Genomic DNA, 24,322 nt, shown 5'->3' with positions numbered 1-24,322 from the left:
GCAGAGTGTGGTGTAGAGAGGGACTGCTGGACTTGTCATTACAGGGGAAGAAGGGGAGGAGGTCTAGGCATAGAAGAGAGCTGGGAAGGAGGGCTGCTGGGGAAGTGATAGGAGGTACATAGGTGTACAGTCATAAGAAGAGGAGGAGCTCTTACCCACTGACCCGCTCCACTGTAACTCAATCCCAGTGTGGCTGCACTTCTCATGCCATTTGCTTGTTGCTGCACCCCCCCCCCCCTTTCTCCGGTCATTTCCGCTCTCAGTGACTCACTGTTACAAATCTCAGCACTAACTTAGGACAAGCACAACTTCCCTTCTATTATTTTATTTTCCAGTTTTTTGCCTTTCCCTGGAAAAGTCCCAGAGTTTCCTCCCTGGGGTCCTGCCAGCCTCCTCCTCCTTCTTGTCCTCTCAGTCTGGAGTTCAGGATCTGGTGAGTACATCATCTCTAGGTTCAATCATCCTATCCACTGTATTCTGCAGATCACTTCTCTCTGACAGCGGGCACCGACTTGGCACCGACTTGGCTGGAAATAATGAGATCTCTGGGTGGGTCCCATAGACCTGAGGCTGTGTCTTCCTGTACAGGAACATCTAGGTGACAAAGGGATGGCAGGAGAGATGAAGCTCTGCAGATGGTGGGGGATTGAGTCAGCAGCTAAAGTAGTTTTGTTTGTGTTTTGCAGATTTTCTACTTACAAACAGTATTGTTCTTGTTTGATAACAGTGTGCATGAACTCCTAGGCAAGAACTACAAAAAGGGATTGCATGCTTGTGGTCAACAGAAGCACAACTGATTGGATTTGCACTTTTATTCAATGGTGATATGAAGAAATATTGCTCTATGCTTAGATTGCAAGCTCTTTGATTTAGTTATTGCAACAACCAGCTCATTATTTCTGATTGGCCTCGCACTTTGATTCAGTTGTGGGATAAAGAAACCGTACTCAATGCCTAGATTGTCAGCTCTTTGGGTCAATGATTGCTTCAACTATATAATTTATTTATAGTGGCATTGCACTCTGATTTAGTTTTTAGATGGAAAAAATATTACTTTATGCATAGATTGCAAGCCCTTTGGGACATTTATTACTTCATTATTTCTGATTGGCACTTTGATTCAGTTGCAGGATAGAGAAATGGTGCCCCATGCCTAGATTGCAAGCTCTTTGCATCAGTGATTGCTTCAACAAATGTATTTCTTTATAGCTGTGCACTTTGGTTCAGTTGCAAGATTAATAACTATCACCATATTCCCAGATTGTAAGCTCTTTAGGTTAGTGATTGCTATGACTATTTAATTATTTCTGAAGATATTTGCCCTTTGATTCAGTTGGGGGGGGGGGGGGGGGTTTAAGATATGTTACACTGTGCCTAGATTGCAAGCCCTTTGGGTCGGTGATTGCTTTAACTAATTCATTATTAATGATTGGCCTTTCAGTTTTGGATAAAGAAATATAACTCTTAAAGAACTATAGCTATGTTATTACCTTCTGTATCTCTTGACTTTCGCTTTTAGATTGTAAGCTCTAATGAACAGGGCCCTCTCATTCCTAGTGTATAAAATTGTATTGTACTGTATGCCCTTATGTTGTAAAGCGCTATGTAAACTGGCAAAGCTTAAAAGCCGGTTCACACTGGGGCGACCTGTGAGGCGACCTGGTCGCCTCACAGGTCGCCTCCCATAGGGAAGCTGAGGACCCGTTCTAATAGTCGCTCCGACCTAGAAAAAGGGTCTGGAGCTTCTTTGGGGCGACAAGGAGGCGACCGCCATAGACTTCAATGTTATGAAGTCCGTGGCGGCCGCTCCGAGGTCACGGCGCGCTGTTCGCACCGCGATCTCGGAGGTCGCCCCTGCAAGTAGCGTCGCGGTAATGTGAACCGGCGCTTATAAATCCTGTTTATTATTATTAATAATAATAATAATAATAATAATAATATTAATAATGCCTAGATTGCAAGCCCTTTGGGTCAGTGACTGCTTATGCTAATTTATTGCCATTGTGGGTAAAATAAATGCACCCATTTTAGTTCATATCTAATAGAAGTGGCTTGTGGTACTTAATTCTAGCAATTGATTAATTGTAGTTGTAAAAGTTTTAAAATGTTTTTGGTTTTAAAATATCAGCTTTTTTTGATGCCTGAGGGTCAGCTGGTACTTGTAGTTCCAAGTGTTTTGAGCCAAACAAGGAGAGCAATTTGCAGCACTTATTTATTAGATATATGGCAAACAGTTTATTTTATTTTTCTTTATAACCAATAGATAAAATGTAACACATTATATTATTATGATACATGGAAGGGGAGGGGGATAATATGATATGCTTGCTATATGCCTGCCCCAATGTTATGTAACTAGTATCCGTGTTCTTTTCCATTTGAATTGGCCACAACTGTTTCAATTTTGACACCATAAATTATTGGGTAGCAAGTCGTTTTCCATTATTTTCAATGAGCCTCATTCATATCAGTGCGTTTTGAAGTTGCACCGACTTCAAAGTAGTTCCTGCACTACTTTGGCACGATTTTAATGCGTTTTGAGGTATATAGCCCTGGGCCATTGCTCAAAATCGTGGCAAAGTTGCGTCAAAATCGCGGTAAAATCGTGTCGCATAAGTGTGAAAGGGGCCTAAAGCCTCGTACACACGCAACGATTGTTGGCCGTGAATTTTCAGCCAACGTCCGATCGGCCGATTGTCGGCTTGTTAGTATGATGCTTCCGACAACCGACTGCGACTTTTCGGCCAAACAAAATCTGGTGTGCATGCTATAAAATTTTTGTTGGCCGTCAACAGAACGGCCGATTGTTCTTCAGTCAGTACAGATTTCGGTAGACAAAAATGTGATAAACAAGACTGGGCATGCTCAGAGAAGAAAAAACACACGGAAAGTTAACCAGCACATGACATCACTTCTGCAGTTGGTTTTTGTTGGCCGATAAAATTTGTGTGCAGTCTAGAGCACATTTCAACCAACAAAACACCACTCTGGACAAAAGACGGCCGATCGGTCGGTCAACAATCGTTGCGCGTGTACGAGGCTTTAGTGCTATCATAAAGTTGTGGTGACCCAGTGAGCACAATGAAAAAACATGCTGGGACTTAGCCCCCGTTCACACTGGGACGACGCTACTTCGCCGGGCGACCTCACAGGTCGCGGCGCGCTGCTCGCCCCGCAACCTCGGAGCGCCCGGCACGGACTTCATAACATTGAAGTCTATGCAGGTCGCTCCGGGTCGCCCCAAAGAAGCTCCGGACCCTTTTTCTAAGTCGGAGCGACTTGTGTCGCTCCTATTAGAACGGGTCCATAGCTTCTGTATGGCGGGCGACCTACGGCGACCTGTCAGGCGACCAGGTCGCCTGACAGGTTGCCCCAGTGTGAACGGGGGCTTACAGTTCCTTGGAGTCTGGATACCTGTGAATTGTTCAAGGTCATGCAAAGATGCCTACAGATTGGTCGCCCAAACCTTCTTAGTTTTTGGGGAACGAATGACTATTGAAGAAAAGCTAGCCTATATTGGGAAATGGCAAAAAGATAGAAATTTTCTTCCTATAGCCCATTGTTCCACAATGTTCCAGCAGACTAAAGCAGGGCTCGGCGCACAGCAGGATATTCGGGTGCCGGTATGAGAGTTGAGAAAATTCCCACCTTCTGTTTCCTTGTTCTGGGTTGTTTCCAGCATTCTGTAGTTTGGAAGAGTATAGCAGAAACATTTACAGTGCTGTTTTACATGGACAAAAAGACAAAAAAAAATCTAAAACTTCCTAAAAAAATATAACTATGCGGTACTTCCAAGTATGGGGAAATACACACTCCCCCCCGTCTTCCCAGAATAGAATGTTGGATGCCTGAGCTGCCAATCACTAGGCCCAAGTCCCATCACATGGCGGCAGGGGAAGGTGGGATGAGGCTAGAGAGTACGGAGTAACGCTAATGATACAAGGACAGTTTTCTTTCGCAGAGATTAATTGCTGCCACAGATCGCTTATTCCAGAGATTAACGGCCATTTGTAGCTAGCGATTTAATCACTTGAGTTGCTGGCCATGTGTTACAGCATTGGGTTGCTCAGCTACAAATCACCCTTCAGAGATTTGTAGGTGAGCTTAGCAATTGCTGCAACTTTTTATAGAAAACCCATTAAAAATGAATTGTCGCTAGTAATTTTGCCGCTGAACAGAAACTGTGATGAATTTTGGTCACTGAGCAAAAGAGCATCAAATCAATTTGGAAATTTCACTGTTAGGGATCCCATAGAAGATCATTATGATTTTCTTAGTAATAAATTGCTGTAACAAAACAGAAGGGGTGCATAATTGATGGAAGAAAATCGCATTCATGTGTCATCAGTTTAAGTTTTGACTTTCTCAGAACTTCCTTCTTTTGTATACTATGAGAGAAGACAAAATGTTGTCTTGGAAATTAATGTACGCAGTTCTCAGCAATTTTGTATAAGGTAATTGAGCGTGCTCAGCAGTACCCAGCAATACAGTAATAGAATGTCCTGTTTAAAGGCCTGGAGCTCCGTTTTTTTATGAGACAAAGGGATAATCAACAGGAAGTGATGATTATACAACATCAGACAATCAGTTCCAAATGTACAGTCACATGACACAAGTTACTCACATAGAATCAACGAATGACACACTTGTATACATTCAAATTTACAATAGAAAGGGGGAGTACACGATCGTGAATGAGCAGAATAGAGTGCATGGCTTCCCACCTAACACTACACAATAAAATTGGCGTGTGGAACCATGAAAGTTGCTCTGATCAAACCCGTGCATGTATTCTCCCCACTACTACTGGCGTGAATCCCATTTAGCAAAGCTTCAGAGAACAATGCCTAATAGGATTATACTACTGTTCCCATAGACGTGAGGCTATCTGCAGAGAAAGAGCCATGCTGTTTCCACTATTGGGATCAGGCACAGTAGAAAGACATGAGCGTGTATCCCTTCATAAAGGCAGATAGATATCAAAAAGATATTGATTCCGCACAGCAATACACATAGATCTCTACCGGCAACCAGACCCGCGCATGTAGTGTTTGCCGGTGGTGATGTCTATGTAGAGCAAATGTGTCTACACATCTATGGGAAGGTTTTCACTGCCAGTAGTCTTTCCTCAATACCAGTTCGCCTGTACACGCTCTAATGAGCGTATTGCAAGCAAACCGACAACAGGAGCCATAATGACAATCTAAATAAAACACATTCTGAAAAATGTCCACACTAGTTCTAATAAAATGTCAACAATAATGTTACCCCAGCTCTACTGCTAATGTAGTAGTCCATGAACTGTAGTCCGGTGCTCCAGCCAGGGTGTTCAGGTCCCATATGTGAAATTGGTGAATCAGGAAAGGCTGGCAACTCGGATGCACTTAAATAAAAATACTTCATTTGTTAAATAGGTACACATGTACAGAATTTATCATATATTCTGTACCTGTGTACCCATTTAATATAAAGTACTTTTATTTAAGAGCATCTGAGTTTCCAGCCTTTTTCTGATTCAAGAATTTTGCATACTATGGTCAAAGCACCACGGCAATCATAATGTGCATAGTGGAGCAATTCATACCAATTTGATGGGTTGCCAGGTGTTATTACACTTTCCATATCATCTTAAATAAACCAGACTGCTTTTTTGGAATAGGTGAGGACAAGCCAATCAGATTTTAGATTGCTAGATCATAAATAAAGGGATTCTGATTAATTAGTTGCTGCATTTTGCACATCATGCACTATTATAGTTTGATTATTACAGTTATCGCACAAGTTATTTCCAGTGATTTCCCCTCTTGGGTTCGGTCTGGATTCCCCTTGCGTGTCTGTGATATTATATTCTGGGCAGATCGAGCACAAGGCCTTAAATACCTTCTCGGTTAATTATGGCCTCCTACGTTCGTTCCTGACAGCTCACTCTGGTATTTCTGACTTCCTAACAGACATATACCCTTGTATAGGCTTCCTGCTTTTTATCGGTTCAGATCTGAGAACTGAAAGTTAACCTGTCAGCATTTGCTAAGTTTGTAAAATGAATGTACTGCCAATATGTGCAGACACCAGAAGGTACCTGAGTGAGTACCTTACCTAGAAAATGTCAAGCCATCTTCTGTGCACCTGAGGAGCTCTGTAATCCTTGGTGGAATCTTATTGTGTGTGGATATTTTGGTTTACAAACTTAGTAAACCATGATGGTTTTTAGGTTTCCCTGCATGGACATACACCTTCCGAGGTAGCTGTGGCCCTTTTCTTTTTGTAATGTGTAAATACTTTGAAGAACCTACCAATATGTAAGTAAGTAAGCTTGTTCCAGGTCAGCAACTCACTAAGTAGTATACACTTCTGCCATGAAAGGTTTCCTTTAAAGTGACCCTGTGGCCACAGGGTCACTTATAACAGAAGGCCAGCCCCTGGAGGGCCATTTTTAGACTGTGCAGTCAAATAACAAACACAGAATGGCCAGGGACTCTGGAGATGGCCTTGCTCTCCATATCCTCAGGACCCCTCAAGGCAGCATTGATAGGTCTTTTCAGATTCCCTTTTTTGCAGGTAGGGCACTGATCCCCAGGCATTAGAGAATGCATGTTCAAGAGTGAAAGAGTAAACAGAACCACATCATAAGAATGGAAGACATGTTGGTTCATCTGCTACTCCGGGTTTATAGCAATTCGAACCGCCTGGATCAATTTCTCTATGTCCCTTACCTTCAACCCTGCCACTTAAGCAGGCCATGCATAGGTCAAATTCTAAAAGAATAACAAAGAGTTTTTTCGCACCATTAGTGGGCTGCAGCAATGGCCAATTTTTGTGCAGTCATCTAATTTGAGTAATTGGGCATGTTGGGAATTTTTGGAAAAAAGGAACAAATTTCTAATCCATGACAGGAGAATCGTGCAAGAAATATAATCAAAAAAGAAATGTGCATGAGCTGTGACCTAGAAAGAAAAGATGATTCCCGTCCACTAAAAGGTTTTTCTGTAGCAACATGAGATGAAATTGAAGGCTTGGTTGGTTTCATTTCTAAATCAATGGTGGCATCATCTAATCATAAAACACACAAGATTTCTGATTTTTAAAAGAAAATTTGTCCGGGATTCAACCCATATTATGGCCAGCGTTAAGCTGGCCATAGATGGGTCTTTTTTTTGGTTTATTCATCCAGCGGGTTGAACCAAAAAACTGCCGAATTCCACCATCCACACATTCAAGGTTGATGGGAGAAGCCTCCCGCTGTGTCATTGTATACACAGATCAGTTCTGCAGTCTATAGCCTGTAGCACTGATTGAGAGGAAATATTCCTAGAAGGAGCAGTTGTACAGAAGTTGCTCAGTAGATCGACTTCTGTACAACCACAGTGTCCATACATGGATCGAAATTCGGCCAATTCCTGATGAACTGGACGAATTTTGATCCATCTATGGCCAGCTTTATTCTCTGGCATTACAGTGCCAGTGCTGGTGTTGTTAGGCTTGCCCTGGTTGGGCCTCTACCCTCACTCCCCTTTATTCCCACTCTTTGTCCCACACCCTCTGTCTAAGTGTGATGGCAGAGGCAGTATGCCCCCATACATATTAAAAACTTTAAAGTGATTATGAAGTTAATTAAAAAAATAAATAAATAACAAACATGTCTACACTTACCTGCTCTGTGCAATGGAATTGCACAGATCAGCCGCAAACCTCCCCCTTTCAGGTCCCCTCCCCCCCCGGTATTCCTGGCCCCTCCCCTCTGTCCAGTGCCCCCATGGGAAGCCACTTCCTATGGGGCCACTCATTCATGTCCGCACCTGAGCCCCGCTGCTGTGTCCATTGACACAGACAGCAGGACTCGCCCTGCCCTTGCCCCATGCTCCCACATCACTGGCTTTGATTGACAGCACTTGGAGCCAATGGCTCCCGGTGCCCCAGCAAAACCAACGAGACTCAGAAGTGAGGGTAGAGAAGAGCTGAAGACATGCACAGCGCTGGATAGAATGAGGGCTCAGGTTGGTAAAGGGGGGGGGGGGTTGAGGGGGGATGTTGACTTAATGCAAGGAATGCATTAAAGTATAACTAAAAGCAAAACTTTTTTTATTGTTTTTGATAGAGAAGAGAGGGATTAGAACCCTTGTCAGTTTTTATTGCTGTTTGTGCCCCCATTAGGGAGATTCACCCTCTCTATTTGTTCTGCTTACCATTATCATTGAAAGTGAAAGTAAAAGAAAATCCCACATTTTGGGTTGTCCCCATAAAAGTAATAGAGGGGAAATCTTCCAATGAGAACACTAGTTCTGGTGACCTGGGGCTCCCCAAAGAATTCCCTTAATTTGCAGGGATTTCGGCTCACTTCCTGTTTTGGTTTGGGAAAGGAAGTGAAGGTAAATCTCTGCAATGGGACACAGATGGCGAAAAAAAAAATCTGACAGTAGTTATACCCTCCATTACTCTATCCAAAATGAAAAAGAAAGTTTTGCCTAAAGTTCTACCTTAACCACTTGCCAACCGCCGCAAGTACATATACTGTAATGAAGTAATGGACTTATTTTTACAGGACTTTTTTTAAAGGTGACCCTTTCATGACAAGTGTCATGAAAAAAATACGGGGGCTGCAATTACCCTTCTCTGCTTTGAGAAGGTTAATGCCCTGGCTGTCAACTGGATGCTTTGACTTGAATGCTTTCTGAGTCTCTGACCTGGATCAAAAACCGAGATAAGAAATTCTGAAACTTTTCTTATGTTAAAATCTTAATTTAATGGCATTTTCTGAATATTCAACACGTTTCAATGGCATACCTATGCGTTAACACATAGAGGGAGATGTACTAAAACTGGTGCACATAGAATCTGGTGCATAGTAACCAATCAGCTTCCAGGTTTTATTGTCAAAGCTTTATTTAACAAGCTGAAGTTAGAAGCTGATTGGTTACTAGGCACAGCTGTACCAGATTCTGTGTGCACCGGTTTTAGTAAATCTGGTGGGATGTGACCATAAAAGGGATGGACTAGCTGTTCAAATGTTTAATGATAAAGATGATTGGTTGAAGTGTGCAGGGCATCTTTATAGGCATCATTTTCAAGTAAAGACCCTATTTTCCATCTATCTGGAGGATCGGATCAGATGAAAACTGACAGGCGGTCCTTTATCATCCAATCTCCCATAGAGGAGAGCGGGGCTCTGACAGCTCTGTCTCTGCACACAGAGACGGAGACAGATCGGTCATCCGCCTGCTCTGTGGGGATCGGCGGGTCTATCCCCACTGAACAAAACTGAGTTCGCCAGGCGCACACCGCCCATGTGAAAGGGGCCTAAGGGTTCTGAAATACCCTACAGCAATAGCTTTGTCAGCAGGTTGGTAAAATTCCACTTTTCTTGAAGCTCTTTTCGGAATTAGGTAGAAGGGGATAAAATGGTAGTAAACCCAAAAGTGAACATTTATTATATTTCAGTTTACCAGTTCTTAAATGTGATGACTACAATAGTTTTCTTTTTTAGGCTTTCTTTCTTTTATTTTCACCTGGTGATCCTGCCAATAAGCCTGTTGTTTTTTCAAAAGAACAAGTTGATGTGCAGATGTAGCAGTTAGAGGGTTGAGACAAACAATTTACCGCTGGCAAGGGGAGCTTACAATGATCAGCTTGTATTTATTTATTTAAATCATTCATTCAATCATTACAGGTACTTATATAGCACCTTCAATTTTTACACAGCGCTTTCCATATTTATTGCACATTCACACCAGTCCCTGCCCTCAAGGAGCTTACAATCTAAGGTCCCTAAATCCAGGGCCGGTGCTAGACTATTTTATGCCCTAGGCAAGACTAGCTACTTGTGCCCCCCCCCCCTAAAAAAAAAGGGAAGGGGTTAAAAACTCCTCTATGTCATACCCAGTGACCCTGATCTGATGGTTCCTCCATGTTATGCTGTCATACCCAGTGACCCCCATATTCCTCCATTTCACAACCGGGGACCCTAATGTCCCTCCATGTCACACCCAGGGACTTTAATGTTTTTCCATGTCACACCTTGGGACCCCAATATTACTCCATGTCATGTAGTCATACTCACTGACCCCAATGTACCTCTATGTCATATCCTGATGTTTTTCCATGTCCCATTAGGTGACCCTGATGTTCCTCCGTGTCACACCTGGGGACCCTGATGTTCCTCCGTGTCACACCTGGGGACCCCAATCCCCCTTGGCACACCCAGGGACCCCAATTCCTCATGGCACACCTGGTGACCCTGAACCCCTGTTACATGCAGTGGATCCTGGTGGAGGGAAAAGCAGCAGTCAGAGAGCTCCGCACGTCCTTCATCACCAGCCTCCTCAGACCATTCTGGTGCCTCGTCGCTTCTGCCCCAGTAAAGGTTCCGCCCTACAGTGCCGAGCTCTGGCTCAGGTTCAGCTCTCCTCCGCTCCCTGCTTAATACCGACCCAGGGAAATAAACGGCTGCCCACCAGCTCAGTGCAGATAGACACTTCCTGCCCGGGGTTCAGGCCGCTCAGCTCCAGCCGAAGAGGATCATCATGCAGGCAGCACTCTGGGGGGCTCCCTTCTTGCCTTTTTGGGCCCCTCCAACAGTGGTGGATAGCCAGGGCTTGGTAGTTCCGCCACTGCCCAAGACACCTGGCATCTTCCACTGTCCCTTCCCCCCTCCCCCCTACCTCCGCCCCTTGCCTCGGCTCACAATAATCATTCATGGTGGAGATATCATGATGGAGAGAGAGTGCCGACTCCTGGCTGCGCCCCTAGGTGGCAATGCGCCCTAGGCGGCTGCCTAGTTTGCCTAGTGGAAGCACCGGCCCTGCCTAAATCATTTCTACATACACATAGTAGGGCCAATGTAGACAGGAGCCAATTAACAGCAGGAGGAATAGTGCCCTGAGGGCCAGATAAAGGCAAGCAAAGGGCCACATTTGGCCCATGGGCAACAGTGTGGAGACCACTACTGTGGGTAATGTTCTGCCAGTGCTTTAGGTAAGCTGTTCTTGCCTAATTCATACATCTTCCTTATCTTGGCAGCCAAAGTTATAAACTTAGATTTCAGAAAAATGTTTTTCCTGTTTTTACAACATCCCACAAAAGTCAATGAACCTAAAGTTATGAATAGAGATTGCTAACCTTCCAACTCCTACCCAGAGCAAATCCTGACATCTCTACTTTGTTCATTAAACTTTTTTTTCCTTTGAGCGGTTATTGAAATTCCAGCCAAGAAAGCGGACATAGTACAGCTGGCTCTTCTAGTTTACGAGTTGTGTCAACATTTTTTTTTTTGTTCATTTCTAGGGAAGTAGCTAAAGAGATCATATTGTGACAGTTTTCAGTGTCCAGATACGTGCCGGTCAAATTGAATGTACTGAAAGAGGACCTGTCATAAAGAGGAGCTCCAGCCACCTATAAAAAAATAAAAGTCAGCAGCTACAAAAAGTGTACCTGCAGACTTTTAAAAAACAGCCACTCACCTGCTCACCCCACCCATCTTCATCCTCCGTCCTCCCTCGGCAGCACCGGCATCTTCACTATGGGCATTCTGCTATGACAGCTTGCGGCTTTACAGTCAGGTGCCCACTGCGCGTGCGCGAGTCGTGCGGCAAATTCTGGATTGGTGGATGCAGTCCTCTGGGACCTGTCAGTGTCCCAAAAGACTGCATGGTGGAGAGTGGAGAACAAGCTGCGGCGCTCGGAACGGAAGTGGGAGCAGGTACCTGTCAAAATCGGGTACCTGCCCACCCCCGCTCCTCAAAAGTGCCAATTGTGCAAGAGTCCTTAAAGCGGAACTTCCCCTTTTGGGTGGAGTTCCGCTTAAGCAAAAAGAGTTTAAACAGGATTTGGGTAGCACGATAAGTTGCTCATACCTCCCTGTTTTTCATTGTGGTTCTCCAGAACACCTTGGAGCCCCCCGATTTCTAATACAGAACAGCCCCCGCTGCACCCTCTTACCTTGTGACTGGCTACAAAGTTACAATGTCACAGAATGAACACTAAGAGCCGGTCCACACTAGCGCAACTTGTCAGCCTGACAAGTCGTGCTCCCTCGCGGTCCATTGACCGCTACAGGACCCGTTCTAATAGGAGCGACACAAGTCGCTCCGACTTAGAAAAAGGTTCCTGTACTACTTCGGGGCGACCTCAGAGCGACTTGCATAGACTTCCATTATGTGAAGTCCATGCAAGTCGCTCCGAAGTCGCGGTGCATGGTAATGCACAAGTCGCCCCCGAAGTAGTACAGAGCCGTGCCGCCCCAGTGTGAACCGACTCTGAGGCTGATAAAATGAAAACTTGGACAATAAGTAAAATTTCCACTTTTGGCCTCTTTCACATCCGTGCGTTTTTAAGTGTGGTGCGTTAAAAAAGTTTTGCTTGCTCCGTCTTTGATGCGCTTTCTTCAAAGCACACCTGTTAGTGCCAGTTCACACATATGCAGTATCAGACATCGCATGTGATTCACACTGCACTGCTATGCAACCCACATGCAATGTCTGTGCGTTGCGAATTCAGCTATATAGATTGTATGGTTGAATTTACATCGCATTCGGACCAAAGTCGCACAGGACCCTTTTTTTGGTCCAGAATCAGATCACATGGGTTTTCACACGTATGCGACCTGATTCATGTCCGAATTGACAGTCCGCACTGCGATATGGGAACTGATCTGGGGGGTGTCGTTAACTTTGTATTGACAGCCCCAGCGATTTGCATATGGCAGTGTGAACTGCCTGCGAGCCAAGTGCCAGTGGATTCGCAGGGTTCCTGCATCGCATATGTATGAACCGACACTTATAGATAACAAAAAGTGTCTGGAGATAAAAAAAAAAACGCAAGCACTCGCCCAGTGCTAGTGGTCTCAGAAATTCTAAAAGTTACTCATAAAATTATTCAAATTCGTGTAAATAATAAAAAGTTAAAAAATATATGTAAAACCTTGGTAGTAATATGCAATAGCAGCCGCTGTAACCAAACAACATAAGAAAAAAATGCAATCTTTCAATTGGCACTTATAGAGTTCAATGGTAATGCATCTAAAACCCACCACACACATGTGAACTGGGCCTCAGCTTATTTTACATGGCTGTACACAATCTAGATCAGCGGGTACAGCCAGGTGATTGCAATCAGCTGCGATCTCCGACAGGCTCACAGTCTGCACATGGAGCAATTACCTGTGATTAGGGACAGGTGAGCAGCCCAGGACGCAGACTGCATACAGAGCCGCTCATCTGCCCCTAACCATGTAATCGCTCCTTGTGTGACTACATGTCAACAGCCACAAGCATTGTCAGCATGTCATTGATTTGTACAGGTTTCCGGTCACAGCCAATTGCAAACACCTGGCCATACCCTGCTGCAGGGTTACGCTGATTTGAGCAATGTACGGCCCTGGACAGCCTTATGAGGGAGGCCTTAAATTGTTTGCAAATGCAAAGCCAGTAAAACAAGTGCACCAGCACTAATACGCTGCATTTTCAGAAATGTAATTCCTTTGCATTGATCTTTTATTCATATCACGTAACTATTCTCTTTTCCCTGCGGCTTGAAGGGTTGGGGCAGAGACTGCAGAAGATGCTCAGATGCAAGGAACTTAACTGGCCTGCACCAAGACATTTTGGTCAATTTCATTCTCCCAAATTTGTGGGAAAATTTGTGTTCCAACATGACTGCGCACCAGTGCACAAAGGAAGGTCCATAAAGACAAGGATGAGTGAGTTTGGGGTGGAGGAACTTGACTGGCCTGCACAAAGTCCTGACCTCAACCCGCTAGAACATCTTTGGGATGATTTAGAGCGCACACAGCGAGCCAGGCCTTCTCGTCCAACATCAGTGCCTGACCTCACAAATGCACTTCTGGAAGAATGGTCAAACATTCCCATAGACACACTCCTAAACCTTGTGGACAGCCTTCCCAGAAGAGTTAAAGCTGTTATAACTGCAAAGGGTGGGCCAACTCAATATTGATCCTAAGGACTAATGCTGGCCATACACTATATGAAAAATCGTTCAAACTCATTTTCGAAAAACTAACACACGGCCATGAGAGCAAACTATCGTGCCATCATGTAATGGCCGATATCTCGTTCAATGGACATAAATTAATTCGTTTTTTCACATATACCTAGTGCAAACAGTTTGGACGAGAAACACATTAACCTTTTAATTTGTCATTCGTTCGGCAGAAAATTTCCAAACTTGTCCTTCATTTTTTTTGCCTCAAAAATGTCACAACCATTAACTGGTCGAAAAATGAAAGAACTGTCAACTGTCCAAATTTCGTCCAATTTTTCGTATCGTGTATGGCCAGCGTTAGATTGGGATGTTATTAAAGTTCATGTGCTTGTAAAGGCAGGTGTCCCAATACTTTTGACAATATAGTGTGTGTGTGTGTATATATATATATATATATATATATATATATATATATATAATCAGGGTGGATTTGATTTAAATCAAGTCGATTAAAATCATGATTTAAATCACTAGTAAAAAAGCTTGATTTAAATCATAATATTTAAAGAGCAACTATCATCTCTGTCCCGCAGCGGCTCCTCCTCTGACCCACTGTTGACTTACTGATAGTCCCATTCACTTTAATGGGATGGCTGGTAATGCGGCCGTGACACAACAAGGTGAGGGACGTGGAGGCAGCAGGTGAGTGAACGGCCGCTAACAGGCGCTGCCATGATGGATCTGAAATGACAGGTGCTCTTTAAATATAAGGACTCATTCTTGCTGGTAGTAATGCCTCGTACACACGCATCGATTATTGGCCGGGAATTTTCGGCCAACGTCCGATTGGCCGATTTTCGGCTTGTTAGTATGATGCTTCCGACAACCGACTCCGACTTTTCGGCCGAATAAAATCTGGTGTACAGTCTATAAAATTTTTGTTGGCCGTCAACACAACGGCCGATTTTCCGTCAGTCAGTACAGATTTCAGCAGACAAAAATCTGATGAGCAAGACTGGGCATGCTCAGAGAAGAAAAAACACACGGAAAGTAAACCAGCACATGACATCACTTCTGAAGTAGATTTTTGTTGGCCGAGAAAATTTTTGTGCAGTCTAGGCACATTCCAACCAACAAAACACCACTCTGGACAAAAGTCGGACGATCGGTCGGCCGATAATCGTCGCGTGTGTATGAGGCATTAGTGTGAATGCATCAATGCAATGCATGTTATCCCAGCTTGCAGAGCTTGGATTTATTGAATGAGTTTATCAAAAATGTAAAATTTGCAGAACATACAGCCTCATCCTACATAACTAAGCTCCATTTCATGCTGAATAAGGAATCTTAAATAGAAAACTAACTTTAGATTGCTTGTGGAGTAAAAATCTTTTTATTAAAAAAAAGCTGATAAATTTAAAAAAAAAAAAAAAAAAAACCTTAAATTGTTATCCACCCTGATATATACATATATATATATACACATACATATATACACATACATATATATATATATATATATACACACATACATACATACATAAATATATACACGTGTGTTTGAGCTCTGGGGTGCACACCCTAATCCAATAGGCTACGCACACTTATGGACACAGCAGTAACTACCCTCAGGGCATAGTGTCACAGAATACAAGGAAGTAAATGTATGAGGAGGCTTGAAAAGTATATTTACAAACTTCATGATCATTCAGATTATTAGGAGTAGGCTAGAAACAATTAAAATTGAATATGGAAATTAATATTTTAAATGTTGACCATAAATACACTAGAAAAAAATAAATGAAAGGCAATTTTTATAAAGACGATAATGTTTAATTTTTTTGAGTTTACTGACACTTTAAACAGGGAATCAATTCTCTGACACACAGATTTCTGGAATGGGCATGTACCAGTCTGGATGTGCCCGACACTAAAAAATAGAACATTGCATCAAAAATGACTTTCAGGTAAATGTTATAATAATAACTTGTAATTTGTACTTACCGTACTCAAAATACAGGATAGAATTCCTCTAAGTACAGGGTTGCACATCACCAATGTCACACAGGGTGGTAGTGTGGACGGAGGTGTTATTTAAATTTGGAATCACACTGTATGTCTTTATTGAATGCGGAATACTAGGACAGATCTCATGTTATTGGTGAAGGAAGAAGCTGGAGTGTACATATGGAGATATGCACAGGTTGCTTGCCAGGGACCTCACACACAGCAACCCCCCCCCAGCAGTTGCTTGTGTTCACATGTGGCTAATTTGGTTTCCTTGATTCTAAGTACACAACAGCTGTCTATAAAACAGCAAGGAGCTTCCCTAAATATCCATTAGGCAGATCTGGAAAATTGTGCAAGCTTAATTGCCGTTAAAAAGGTATAATTTTACAATTTGCACATTTTCTATCTTTTTTTTTCTTTAATAATGCCACGTTTAATAGAGATAAAATATTTAAATTATTCTGCAAAAAAAGCTTAATTTTAATACTTGAAAAGAGTAATGATAAAAAATACTTTAAAGTAATATTAAACCCTTGTATTAATAGAAAGCTTTATTGAAATGCATATAATATCGATAATAAATTGATTGATTTTCATATACTAATTTTTTAAAATGTGTATTTGCTTTTATTAGATATATACAGCTTTGTTTTCCGGGTTCGGTGTCTCCTGAACTTCTGGTCAGGGATTGTGCACACTCTCATTCATGGTCACCGATGGGACTTCATTTTCCCTGACCCGTCTCATGGGCATCAGTAATGCAGATAAGAAATTAAGGCACTAAGGCTATGTTCACATCTTGGCGTTGCTATTACAGGCGTTTTTCATGCGTTTTTATGGGCGTTTTTGCAGGCGTTTTTAGATTGAATAGAGACCAATGGAAAACACCTGTAATCTGCCCAAAAAGAAGCTCATGTACTTTTTTGAGCGTTGGGCGTTTTGCTCACAGCGTCAAAACACTCAGATGTGAACAGGGGCCATTGAAATGAATAGGATTTGTCTTGTTGGGCGTTTTGAGAGCTGATCCTAGAGCAGAAAAATTCCCTCAAAACGCCTACGTGTGAACGGAGCCTAATAGTTTCTTCTTTTTGATTTACATTTGTATATTTAATATTTATGACACAAATACCTTTTTTTGGTTTGGTTTTTAAAATAAACTTTAGTGTCCATATTTTGAGAGTGCTTCACTGATATAATATCACTTGACCCTCCCTTCTAGATTGTAAGCTCCAAGGAGCAGGCCTGTATTGAATTGTATTGTAACTGTATTGTCTTTCTTCATATTGTAAAGTGGTGCGCAGACTGTTGGCGCTATATAAATCCTGTAAAATAATAATAATATAATGAGGTGCTAAAGTGTCAATCACAGCAGTTGGGCGGGGAGGTGGGTAGATCACAGGTTTTATTCACTCGCTGGTGGAAAGCACTAAGGTTGAAGATGGGACTGATTGGCATAGATACAATATGTTGTTACAGCCAGGGTTTTAAATCCCCTTATAAAATATGAATTAAACACTTATCTGCATGGAAGAGAAGTCCCACCCACCTTTTTTTTTAAACGGGCAGGGTTGTGTTTGAAATGAGCTGGGCTTAATGTGAATAAATGAACAGCAATTTGTGTATGTTATTAATTTTTTAAAGATTTTTGCTTGAAGATGCCCTAAAATACTTTTTTTGTGGAAATGCACTTCCTTCTCTCATACTTCAGAGCTCTATGTTGGCATAGCTGAGTAATGACCACTCTCCTGATTATAAGAGTCCTTACACAGTGTTGGGGTAGGGAGGGGGTGTGCCTAACCAGGTATGTTAGATTACAGTTTGCATTGAGCAGCAGAGTCAGACTCTGGTGTCTGTTTGACTATGCCAGTGATGGCGAACCTTGGCACCCCAGATGTTTTGGAACTACATTTCCCATGATGCTCATGCACTCTGATGTGCAGTTGAGCATCATTGGAAATATAGTTCCAAACAGTGGCGGCCCGTCCATTAGGGGCGCAGGGGCGCCGCCCCCCATCCATGTGTCCGGGCTCCTATTCTGCATGTAGGGCACCGGACGCATGGATTCCAATGGGGGATTTTTTTTTTTTTTTTTAAGCATGTGATTAGAGCCAGAGGCTCTAATAGGCTTAAAAAAACGGTGGGCTCGGGGCGCAGAGCACTGCACCCCGAGCCCACCCAGTTGTGTGACAATAGCGAATGAATATTCACTATTGCCACACTAATTCTCCTCTCGGCCAATCAGTAAGCGGGTCCTGAGACCTGTTTCCCGATTGGCCAAAAGGAGAAGGCATCCTATTGGCCAAGGAGAGAGGAGACAGCCGCCAAAAGGGAACATGGGGACTGAGGGGGAAGCCGCCGCCGGAGCAAGGTAAGTCTGCCGCTGGAGTGATTGGAGGGGGGTCCGGGTCTGCCACTGGAGTGATTGGGGGGGTCCGCCCGCGGCCCCCCCCGACTGATGGAGCACCAAGGTTCACCAATACTGGACTATGCAGTCATAGTTAGATGCACTGTGCAACTTCATAAAAGAGGGAAAAGGATATAAAATAGGAGGTTGTTGCACCATGTCTTTTTGACTAAATATCTGTTTTTTAGACTTCAGTTGGGCTTTAAAGTGAGGCCGCTTTCACACTGTCAGTTTTTCAGGTGGATCAGATCAGACCCTCTATTATCTTCTATGAAGCAGTGGATGTAAACGGACACATGTCCGTTTACACCCGCCAACATCCAACCCGACGGATCTGTTTCACATCATTCTAGCGGATCGCATGGGAGTCCGGTGTAAACAGACAGGTGGTCCATTTACATCTGATTGTCCATAAAGGAGAGCAGGCTGTGTCTGTGTCTGCTCTTCATAAGCGGAGTAGACACGGACCAGCCATCCGCCTGCTCAGCGGACAGATTTATTTATTTTTTTTACAAGGAATTGGTTCCTTTTTATGTCTTTGTTGGAAAAATAAAATAATTATTATATATCCAAGTTGCTTTGGTGCCGGACTCTCACTTTTTTACTGAACTAACACTTGGCAAACACCATGTGAGCCAGGCCACAGGTGTCTGGATCTCATCCTATTCCAATGGGACATTAGGGTAGTAGCACCTTTATCTTTTGTTTAGATTCCCCTGGCTACTCCGAGTATTTACACATTCCTGTTGGGTGCCGTAATCCGTGCCATAGATGGATCGAAATTCAGCCGGTTCAGCAGGCTAGCCATCAGCAGTGATCATTGTATTCTGCCCTAGGGGAAGGCTCCCTGTGCTCCCCAACAGAACACAATAGCACTGCGGGAGGGATTCTCCCATCAACACTTAATGTGTTGATAGGGGAATCAAGTAATTTTGATTTGTATGGCTTCTCTTAGGAGACTTGCAGATGCAAATGGAGATCATCTCCTGACCTGCACATTCTATCCTCTTTTGCTTTGATATTGGCATATCTCTGCCTCACTAATCAGCATAGAGTTGCAGTAAATGGGAGGGTATGTGTTTGTGCCTCCAAACACAGAAGCTGGTTGCCATTTTCATATTGGAGCATATTGATTGCTTTTCCCTAGCCACAGGTAAGCGAGACCTAAACTAACTGTACGATTAGGTTTCCTTAATAACACAAGTAGCCAAGTAGCTTGAAACTATGAAACACATACCTGTCATTCCTAAATAGTGGGTCCCATGGGGCACAAAAGCGCACAGTTTTGGCCTTGTGCAACATTGCTTGAATTCCGCATACATATTACAATTGAGAATTCACCATATGGATCCTGTTAGCAATCTGTCACGTAAATGAGTGGCTATAGACAATGCTTGTATAATGGAAAAAATAAATAAATATATATATATATATATATATATATATATATATATATATATATATTGTTATATTACTTTAATGCTTTTAAGACCACCTGTTCACAAAATGTGTAATTTTTCATTTTTATTGAAGTCTACGTGTTCAGTTGGCCAGCAGAAGACAAGAATGAGTAGGGTTAGGCACAACAAGATCTAAAACAAACATATTACAAACCCTCATGTAAGAAACATTCATTCTTCGCTGTGATGCTGATGAATGGGTAAAATGGACTGACGGATCATTTGTAGAAATTTGCTGACTGAATGCAGCCAGGATGGAGGCGGAAGGAGATGAGGGCAGCTCTGCACAATTTGAGACATCAAAGGACGTAGTGTGGTGGTAGGAATTCCTCATCAGACTCCTATTGTTTGTGAAATAGTATCTGACATCAAAAAGTGTAAAGTTGTGGAGTTTTCTGCTTGTTCAGAGCCAGTTTCTAGTAAGGAACGGTGGATGGATGGGATGACACCTCTGGCTGTTATTGGTTAAAAATCAGGAAAGGGTTTTATTATTCTTCCCTGTTGTATCCTTTCTTGCAAGCTCCTGTCTTGCAGTAAAGCATATATCATGGTAAAATTTTAAAACGTGGGAGCGTGAGGATCCGCTTTAACAAGTCGCAAGACTGTCTGCAGTATGTGTGCCACACTCTCTCCCCCCTTTCCACCTAAAGCCATACAAACAATTCATATTTTAACTTTTCCTGAATATTTTGTGTCTATACTTTTGTGATATTGGTTTATATGTGTAGTGGGTAGTATGGATTTTTAAATTTGTTGAATTTATGCATAACCCATTGCTTGGTGAGCATCATTAATAATACTAATGATGGTAATAATCAGGGCCGCTGATAGGGGAGACCACCAGTCCTCTTGTAGGGGGCCCACACAGGGAGGAGGATTAGTGATGAATCACATTTACAGAAATCTTCCTCCAGCACCTGAAAGCTGATCTCTCCCCCTCTACCTGCTGCCAGCTTTTATCTGCTGAGTAAGAGACAGTTGTCCCTCACTATTCCCCCTCCCTCTCCCAGCCCTGGCTTTAATGTTAGCTCTGCTCCTGAGTTTATCTCTGTAACTTTGTTTCTTTCCCTGCAGTTCTTCCTATACTCCTTGTCCTAGCCTGTATATTTTTTTCATCTCTCTCCCCCCTTGCTTTGTGTTCCTGACACAGTTACAGCTGATCAGTTGCATTCCCATGGGGTGAGGAATTTACTGTTACACCTGTTCTATAGCTGCCTGTTATCTTGTCCCACTGCGGTTTAGTGTGCTTTATGTAGCTGGGCTTTCCACTCCTCGCCCCCAGTCTGCTTCCTGACATATGCAACTTTGCTTCTTCTTCCCTTCACTGTCAGTTCCTTCTGCATCCATGTGTTAACTCCTTCTATTTACCCATTTACTAACTGATCTGGCAGTAGTAAACTCCATTTTTATCTTGTATCTACAGGTAAGTCTATAATAGGGCTTATATGTACAGTACAGGCCAAAAGTTTGGACCCACCTTCTCATTCAAAGAGTTTTCTTTATTTTCATGACTATGAAAATTGTAGATTCACACTGAAGGCATCAAAACTATGAATTAACACAACTGTGAAACAACTGAAAATATGTCATATTCTAGGTTCTTCAAAGTAGCCACCTTTTGCTTTGATTACTGCTTTGCACACTCTTGGCATTCTCTTGATGAGCTTCAAGAGGTAGTCACCTGAAATGGTCTTCCAACACAGACAGTGTGCATTTGGGGACTGCTCACCTACACACTTGAAGGAGTTCCCAGAGATGCTTAGCACTTGTTGGCCCTTTTGCCTTCACTCTGCGGTCCAGCTCAACCCAAACCATCTCGATTGGGTTCAGGTCCGGTGACTGTGGAGGCCAGGTCATCTGGCGCAGCACCCTATCACTCTCCTTGGTCAAATAGCCCTTACACAGCCTGGAGGTGTGTTTGGGGTCATTGTCCTGTTGAAAAATAAATGATGGTCCAACTAAACGCAAACTGGATGGAATAGCATGCCGCTGCAAGATGCTGTGGTAGCCATGCTGGTTCAGTATGCCTTCAATTTTGAATAAATCCCCAACAGTGTCCCCAGCAAAGCACCCCCACACCATCACACCTTCTCCTCCATGCTTCACGGTGGGAACCAGGCATGTAGAGTCCATCCGTTCACCTTTTCTGCTTCGCACAAAGACATGGTGGTTGGAACCAAAGATCTAAAATTTGGACTCATCAGACCAAAGCACAGATTTTCACTGGTCTGATGTCCATTTCTTGTGTTCTTTAGTCCAAACAAGTCTCTTCTGCCACTCGTTTTCCTGTACTTAGCTGCTTTTTTCTTGCTATAATACAAATTCTAACCAGGGCCGTCTTTATTCTTGATTGGACCCTGGGCAAAAATTTTCTTGGGCCCTCTTGAATCCACTTATCAACTATTTGGGGGCTCAAGGGGCAGCTGCTTTGAGCCCCACAACAATGACTAGACCCGGGGCAGCTGCCCCTTTTGCCCTGTGTTAAAGACAGCCCTGATTCTAAAAGTCTATTCAGTAGGACTGTCAGCTGTGTATCCACCTGACTTCTGCAAAACACAACTGATGGTCCCAACCCCATTTATAAGGCAAGAAATCACACTTATTAAACCTGACAGGGCACACCTGTGAAGTGAAAACCATTTCAGGTGACTACCTCTTGAAGTGTGACTCTACAATTTTCATAGTCATGAAAATAAAGAAAACTCTTTGAATGAGAATGTGGGTTCAAACTTTTGGTCTGTACTGTAGGTACAGTGAATATCTCCTAAATGTAACGGGTGATAACACCAGCGCATGTGCACTGCACTATCAATGGATGACATACCATCCATTAAGAGAGCTGTGCTGTGACCATGACACCCACGCGCGCATGCGTTACATCATCGCAGTTTGGCCAAATGACTAGAGCCCAAGAAACCAGAGAGAAGACCAGATGAAGATGGAATTCCTCTTAGTATTGACAGCACACCACTGAAAGAGATCTGTTTTTTAGGTTAGAAAAATATATTTAGGGGCTCATTCCCACGGGTACTCTGGCTGTGTGAAGGAGGGGTTTGGGCTGGAGCCACCTCTTATTCTATGGGGATGCAGCGCCTGTACAAAAACAGCCGCAGGTCCTAATTGGACAAGTGTGTAGGTGAGCAGTCCCCAAATGCACACTGTCTGTGTTCGGGGTGTACACCTGCACCCCCACGCCTGTCAAATTAGGACCTGCAGCTGTGTTTATACAGCTCCAGGTGGCTCAAGCCACATAAATGATTCCCTGATTCACAGACCACAGCACCCATGTGCATGAGCCCCAACACCTCCCCCACAGACAGAGATTTACATATTAATTCAGTTTCATCTTTTAGATTTAGCAGGAATTCGGTGAGTTATGTTGTATTTGTGTCTGCTAGTAATGATTTTATTGTAATTTTATCGAAATATAGCTTTAATATTTTCATGGGGGTTGGGGGGGTCCTGTCAGGTAGTCTGTATGGGTCCCTGCGATTTCTATCAGCAGCCCTGGTAATAATAATAGATTATATATGAAAGAATGATCATGGGACTGGAAACCATACGAGAAAGACATGACTAAGGTACTAAAGACGTCTTGTCCTTCCGCTTTGACCTGTACCATACCCTCCAACCCCTTCAATAATCACACTGACAGCCAGGTGGAATTAATGGCCAAAGCAGTCTTTTATTAACCAAAATAATAAATAACACATAAACAAAAAACATAAGTTAAATACCAGGTAAATACATACAGTGTAACTGGAACCTCAAGGTCCTAGTGGGTATTACTCACAAGAAAAATACCTGCGACCCACTTAACAGGCCTCCAGCTGCAACACCACCGACTCGGAGACAACCAGCCCCATATACCTCCATTAGCACAACTGGGAGCTGTACCTCAGACGGGTCCCTACCAAGTACCTTTTTTTGGTGCCCACAGTAACCTATAAGGACCTTGCACCCCACCAGCTGCTTGACAAAATTGTCGCTAACAATCCCAAACGTAATCATTTGCCTACCAGTAATAAAATACCAGGGCGGACGGGAAGAAAGTTTTCCCCTGCTGGTCCCTCTTCCGACTGGAGACCCCCCCCCCCCCCCAAAACTTGTACCCAATCACTATTTTTGGTAACCTGATTCCCCCTATCTATCTTTCTCATAAAGACCTAAACTCACAGTTCCCTAGACCTTTTAACCCCTGGCATGCTGGCCCTCCGTCCATGCTCTTCTTTCTTTAACTCCGGGCCTCTCTTGACTGATGAGGCGCATACGCCTAGGAAAACCAATTTTAACATATGAAACTCCCTTGTCCTTCCCAAGTACCAAACACCACGCTTACAACCATTGAGTTGGAAAGGGCAAGGCCACAGCTTTATTTAATTTCCAACACCAAACATGCTAACACTTTAAAGTTGTACTGTGTGAACATGTGTAACCATACAATTCTAGATGGGGCCTGTCCTTACCATAAGTACTGGAAAGACTAACTTCAACTTCCAGTCAAGGGCATAGCCTA

General features: G+C 43.2%; 1 protein-coding gene across 2 annotated transcripts in view; it reads left to right on the top strand.

Annotated features, from left to right (window-relative positions):
* The first annotated feature begins 236 nt into the window (after nt 1-236).
* TSPAN9 (tetraspanin 9) overlaps nt 237-24,322 on the top strand; it is a 989,451-nt gene continuing 965,365 nt past the window's right edge. The window contains exon 1 of one of the 2 annotated variants that reach the window (XM_082255249.1): nt 237-433. The gene's annotated coding sequence lies outside the window, so the exon portion shown is untranslated. Of the gene's footprint in view, nt 434-468; nt 550-24,322 lie in introns of those variants that run through there. The other variant, XM_082255248.1, reaches the window with a different exon arrangement.

Source organism: Pelophylax lessonae (assembly GCF_965119305.1).
Source record: "Pelophylax lessonae genome assembly, chromosome: 4".
NCBI classification, from domain to species: domain Eukaryota; kingdom Metazoa; phylum Chordata; class Amphibia; order Anura; family Ranidae; genus Pelophylax; species Pelophylax lessonae.
The sequence above is the reverse complement of the archived record's forward strand: the minus strand, read 5'-3'. Positions and strand labels throughout refer to the sequence as shown.